The 7,040-nt window shown below is 33.3% G+C and overlaps 1 long non-coding RNA gene across 1 annotated transcript; it reads right to left on the bottom strand.

Moving 5' to 3' along the window:
• Nucleotides 1-2,179: 2,179 nt before the first annotated feature.
• On the bottom strand, nt 2,180-6,821 carry LOC131737547 (uncharacterized). Its single transcript, XR_009329192.1, has 3 exons — nt 6,472-6,821; nt 4,056-4,236; nt 2,180-3,960 (listed from the first exon to the last, which is right to left on the bottom strand). It is a non-coding gene; the product is annotated as an uncharacterized LOC131737547 (long non-coding RNA).
• Between the last annotated feature and the right edge of the window lie 219 nt (nt 6,822-7,040).

A 7,040-nucleotide genomic window follows, 5' to 3' on the forward strand; every position in this document is an offset into this window, starting at 1 on the left:
TCAGTTTATTATACAGCGAGGTAGGATCAGTTATGACACCTGGTCACCTCATACTGACCATAACGCACAGAAAGACGGATCTAACTGGGTAGTCAATGGTGGTGATGAATTAAGATATACAGTATACATACTTTTTTTTTTTTTTTTTTACTATTTTTTACTGTTTCCCCTTGTGATGCCTCTGTGTGTATTTTATGTTTTGTGTTATGTTATTATTGTTTAAAGTAAATGTTTGTGAGGCACGGGTGTTTTAGGTTGGCAGGGAAGGATTGATTGCCTTCCTGGCCAAAGCAGTTCATGTGCAGACTGTGCCTGGGCCCAATTGAATGGTTAACAAGCAATCAAGCCCAGGCACATCTGCAGAAAGGAGGTGAAAATCTCACACTCGGGGTTGCTGGGTGTTCAGAGGTGGAACGTAAGCAAAAGAGATCTATAAATTATAAAATAACAATTGCTACTCATGCTGGATTTAGACCAGCACGATACTTGTTTGATCAGTGTTTGTTTTGGTTCACTGTTTTGTTTTGTCTGTTTGTTTTGTCTACCATGCCGTTTGATTTGAAAAGTGTTTTGTTTTGTTGTGTGTAAACGTTTCATTTTTTTGTATAATAAACACGCGCAGCAGAGCTTCATACCTCAAAGTAAAGTGTCTCTCTTCCTGGTCTGATGTCACCACAAGTCATCCTTGTCACACCCTTGTAGCGCGAGCAGGTGGAGAAAATTTCCTTAAGGTAATAATGCATAACAATTGGCAATCTAAATTATCCAGTTTTTTGAGTCTCATCAGGAGACAGGCGATTCACCGTCTATATCGGGAGCCTCTAGACAAAATCGTCTGTGCACTTGGCAGGTATGACATACTTTGTATCCCATTTACAAAAAAGTTCTGAACTTGGCAATGGGGCCAGCTAATGTGAAACTGTGTTAATTCAGCCTACTTAGTAATCACTGCAAAGTTTATCTTGCTGTCAATTAACTAAAATGATTAATATCTGCAACTCTTTGATTTGATCACAATACTTTACACCTGCTTCAAATCAGGTGTAGATATCTGTGGCAAACAGGTTAACTGTCTTTTTTTAAAATAATAAAGGGTCTGCATCTACAGTATACAGTAAAATCTATACTATCTGCTATCATGATTGTGACAGAAAAAATATTTTAGTAGCATCTGTGTGTCTATGTATTATGTTTACTATTTAATAAAATATGTGATAAATTAAGGCTAACTTTATCCATGTCAAACATTCCCATGCAGACAATTAAATACCAATATCTAGACATCTATGTCTGAGCATCAAATTCTCAACTGATTCCACTTATGTTTAATTTGATGCCAGGCACAGTTCAGAGCAACATTGCCTCCTGTTGTTAAGCTTGGAGAGCTGGGGGGATTATTTTTGTTTTGCAACCAGGATACCCAAGTATTGAGCATATTTTTTTAATAGTTCTGGGGGAAATGTTGGGGGGCACAAACAACACTCTATGCCTTTGTAGTGCTTTTGGTATGCCTAATACTTTGTGTATTGGCTCTTTATATATCAAACATAAGAAATAAAAAAAGTAAATAAAACACTTTACCAAATATAAACATAACATGAATAACCTAAAATTAGTAGTTTTATAAGAAATAAGAAGTGCTTAAGAAGTACTTGCACTAAACCGCTCCTTACCTTGCCGTATTCGACTACTGCTCTTAATTATAACTACTTCCTGTATCTTGTACTTGTTTTTACTCTTATAGGTATCTGTATTCACGTTTTTTGTAATTGCTGTTATTTGAAATCATTCTTATCCATTTATCGTACTTACTACATGCTCATACTGGACTTTACTTGTATAAGCAAATATTTTTAATATAAATTAACTGCTCTTAGTCGAACTCACTTTTACATGTAATTATTTACTGTATTCTCTATTTTTTGCTCTAATTTGAATTTGATCATTTTGCTGCTGATTTCATTGTACTTTATAACTGCTCTTATCTGTAATACGATACTCTGTAATGTGATATTCTGAAATGTAATGTTTTACAATGTGATATTTCTTAACAATTGTAAGTTGCCCTGGATAAGGGCATCTGTTAAAAAATAAATAAATAAATAAATAAATAAATAAATAAATAAATAAATAATAATAATAATAAAAGGTTTTATGGGTTACCCAGTGTGATCTAGAGCTGGAGTGATGTCATTTTTTTCCCACTGTTACACATCGCATCAGAACAGACCTACATGCTGAGCCATCCATTAATGATGCATGGCCTACTAACGATTCTGCCACTGCATGCTCATTTCTGAATTAAAACCGAACCAGAACTTCAGTCCCTGAAATTGTTTGTGATTAATTTAAAATATGCTGTGTGTTTACTGTAAGCTTTAAAGTTTTTAAGATTAAAAATAAAACAAAATAAAAGCTTTGAAAAAACTACAATGCATTCAACCTAAACATTATTGAAATATATTTAAAAAATCTAACAGAAATAGTGCTGATGCTCGCATGAAACGTTTTGTTTTGCTTTGATCTTTATTTTTATAAGTGGTACTTTGTTTTATTGGCCTAAATGCTTTTGCAGCTGATTGAGAGCCTGCCAGAGTGTGAGGTCATAGTTTCTTTTGTTCTTTTTCTTTTAAATCTTGCTTTGCTTCTGACAATTGTAAAAATAGACCATTTACCTTTGATATTAAATAATGATTTTATACAAAAGTTTAACATTTAAACGTTCTAATTTAAAGCATGTCTACTGGTATTCAGCTTCAAATTAAGAATCAGCAGGTAGCAGAGACCTTTTCTGATGAAAAGGTGTCTGTTAGTTACAGTGTAAGTATAGTGGGCAGTATTGTGGGCTGCTTTGCCATTCAGATCAGTTTAAAATCTCTATACCTGCACTTGAAAAGAGCCTGCCTGGTTAACCACTTCAGCACCATGACGTACGCATGTACGTCAAATGAAAACCCACTTACACTATCATGCCGTACCTGCGTACGTCAAGTTTCCCATTCTATTCTATGATCGGTTTTTCAATCTAGTGTTTCAGGTTTCATTCTCTAAGGCAGTGCAGTACTGTGGAATGTGTAATGAAAGTCGGGGGAGGGTCCAATCTAGCTGTGGGCGTTTAGAAGACTGAGATATATTGCGAGAAGCCATTCAACTTTTACAAGTATATATATATATAGTGTTTTAAATTATTAGTTTTTGTTTTATTATTAGTTTTACTTGTTTAGTTGTAGTTTATTTATACTTTTTAGTGAAAGCTAAACATAACAACATACGTGGAGAGCGACAACGGGAGTGAAGCGACAGTGATGCTGACTTATCACTCAGCGATGATGATGAAGAGGATGTGGAGCCAAGAACAGTACAAACTGTACAAACAAAAGAGCATGCAGCTACTTTACAGGTAAGTCAGCTGCAAACGGGAAGCTGTTTGGTTTGAAATGGCAGTCCCTCCAACACAAGGGAAGCAGAGACCGCAAAAAAGGTGCAGGGTCTGCTACGAAAATGAAAACAAAAAAAAAGGACACAAGAAAAATGTGCAGTGGTTGCAAAGGCAACCCCGGGGTTCTGTTGTATTGAACATTTCAATAAATGGCACAGAGCAAGTCAATAATGACACACGTTTTGGTGTTGTTTAATTTTTATTTGATAATTACTGTTTACTGATTATTATTGTTATTAGCAGCGTTTTTGTTTTCATTGTCCAAAAAAAAAAAAAGTGTTTTTATCTCTATATTGAACATGGGTATGTAGTACACAGGAGCAGAAAGGGGTAATGAAAAACACAGTTTAGGTCATTTATTTGTGTGTTATTCATCATATGTTTTATAGCAATTACAGGTTTGAAAACATTATTATTATTATTATTATTATTTTCAAAATCTGGTACCTGGGAAGGGGTTTCATTTTTACATCTGGACTTGAAGTGGTTAAGGCACAATTAGGCACTGCACAGTCTCCTTTCTGCAATACATTGAAATACATTGAAATACATTGCAATATATTTCATCATAAATATATAAAGCATAAAGCATCGTTCTAAATTCAGTGCAACTTACATTTGAACTTGTAGAAATGACTGCACCTTTCTGCCGATTGCCGACTGTATCCTTTGCAAATACTTTTTGGGGTAAGGGCTTCCTGACTACTGGATCTAGGAACAGCAAGCCCAGACCGCAAAAAGATCTGAAAAGGACAAACTATATCCTCCAGTGTGACAGGACAATTGCATAGTTGATCCTGAAAAATATGAATTAAAAGGCACTTTAAAAAACAGACCCATATTACCAGATTCATGTTACTAATACAAAACTATAAATAACTACTACTCATAAATACAGCTACTATCAAAAGGTTTACAATTGTAAAGGCCAAGCAAAGCAAATCTGCTTTATCCTTTATTACACTAATTGACCTTCTTCAGAATTGGAATCAGGCTGCCCCCTTCATGAAATAATGACTTACCAAACAATATCCAAAAACACCTGATTGAAAAAGTCCTCTTTCTAATTCACCGTTTGTTCTTTATCCGTAATCAAGTCCCACTTCCATAGCATTTTTTTTTAAGAAGACACATTTAGCACGCTCTGATAATTAAATACATGCTTATTCTCATTTCAAGAAACAATTTGTGGTATTAGAGGTTCATGTTTTAAAGATGGCAAACACTTGACATCTTAATCAGTATCACCGATCACTTGTACAGTATCTTGATTGGGGTAATGTAGCAATTAGTCATACATATATGAGACAAGCTAGCACCCATATAATATGACTGTTTGCAGCACAACAGGGCGGGGCTGCTATTTGATCTCTTTTACCTGTAAATATTGAGACTGGGGGACAGCACATGTGAATGAAGCATTCTATAAAACTGCTGACTAAAAGCTTCCCTAATAACAGTGTGTCTTCTATTTGATCAAACGCTGCACATGTTTATGATGATGTGATGAGAGTAATACGGTGTAAAAAAAAGAAGCACAAGCTTTTAGTTTTACTACTCAACTGTTTATATGAGTCAGCATTGACTAGTTTCTGATAAGGGAATATGAACTGAAAGGCGTCAATCAGAACTCACAATAACATTGAATGCAGGTAGTAGTACATGTGTATAGACCAGAGAAGTAAGTATTATACAATTGAAAATAACTTATTATAAATATGTATAAATAGTCAATTAGTTTAACGAAGTGATCACCAACAATTGGCCTAAGAGTGCTTATATACTAGTTCGTTACTGTTACCAAAAGATAAATAATAATAATAATAATAATAATAATAATAATAATAATAATAATAATAATAATAATAATAATAATAATATTATTATTATTATGCAGCATCTTTTCTGAAAATAATAAACTAGCCATCTGTAAATCCATTATTAAGCACATCTGGTACTCAACAGAATGAAGAGATTTAAAGTGCAAAAGATTTGATAGCACGTCCCAAGGTTTTTTTTTTTTAAATTAATAAATACAATTATTAATCATGACCTATCTAAGCATTTACATCTGATTTCACAGGCCTTGATTAGCACACTTGGAATACCTAATGTTTCATTAAATAAAGTAGTAATCTAAGGTCAGTTAAATCAGCTACTTCTTTTAAATACAATAATATACAATACAATAGTCTACTTTATTCTTGAACACCAGTAGTGTGACCAGCCATGAAAGTTTGATACTGCAAAGTGCTTGTATGACTTTATGACCTTCTGTAAAAACTGAATTTATACTTACGTTTATAATTGTATTCTTTTTAAAGGTTTCTGTAGACAGATATTATAAAGTTATCATGACCATATAATTTAGCAATACTGATGACACACATTTGAACTTTCAAACGCAATACATATACATTGGAGGCCTAAGATAATGGTAAAAAATAGTTTTTAAGTAAGACTGGCAAAACCACATGTGCATTACATTGTGATAGAAACTCCAGAGTAGTATTCACACTAGAAGTGACAGCGTCCACAATCTGTGGTGAATTTACCAGTGAGTAAATGAGCTACTGTATATTGGCCTGCATTGAACTACAACATTTTCAGAAATATTTTTCTGCTTCATGAGTTTTTAAAACGCTTACCTTTAACTGGGTATTCGAAAGAAAAAAAAAAATCAGCTTGATTTGTGTTGACGTATTCCTAATCAATTATCAAACATTAAACCTGGATATTAGTGTTAGACCAAGCAAGTACGTACAGTGTATACAGAATATCCGCAACAACATCACTGAGATGATGCTGATTGAGAGAAAAAAAAAGAAAAAACATACAATTGGTATGAGCTGTCTGTGGTGCTGAAACCAAACTCTTTCATCGGAGGCTTTGGTAAACGCCCTAAAAATCATTATCATAAAAACTTCATTTCAGTTATGTAGAATTTATATTTACAAAATACAGGTTAAACATAATTTTTAAAAAATATGATGAATGTTTTATATCCGTTTCTTTGTAGCTGCAATACTTACTGGTTAGTGGCGTCAATCAAAGACTTGGGTGTAGTTTCTGATTTAATAGCTGGATGTGTCTCCCTCCAAATAAATAAATAAATACATACATAAATAAAAAATAAAACACAAACAAAAAACGTAATAGTATTCTACTTTTGGTTTGAGTAGGAATTTGACCTCTGAAGTGACAAAAGTTGATTATTAGGAGGAGTTTCAGTCTAACAACATTATTCAGGATTTATTCTTATGATTTAATGAGTTTTTCCAAGTTATCTAAAAACAAGATTTAGTCGTTAATAACAGAAACGATTAACTTCTGGAGAAATTATGAATGACATCTCACCTCACATTGATTCTGTAAAATACCATTTTTATTTTCATTCGAAAACACAGAAGGCATATAATGGAATCACGGTGACCTGGCAGTGACACAAATACAATTGCAAAGTCTATAATTTTATCTTCTGGTTTGAATACATTCGAAATACACCGTGTCTGCGATATGTCATCTATCAACGTTAAAAAATAAAATAAAATAAATAAATAAATAAAAAAACAATAATTCCCTCAAAGCTTTACAAAAGCAC

Source organism: Acipenser ruthenus, chromosome 7, assembly GCF_902713425.1.
Source record: "Acipenser ruthenus chromosome 7, fAciRut3.2 maternal haplotype, whole genome shotgun sequence".
Taxonomy (NCBI): domain Eukaryota; kingdom Metazoa; phylum Chordata; class Actinopteri; order Acipenseriformes; family Acipenseridae; genus Acipenser; species Acipenser ruthenus.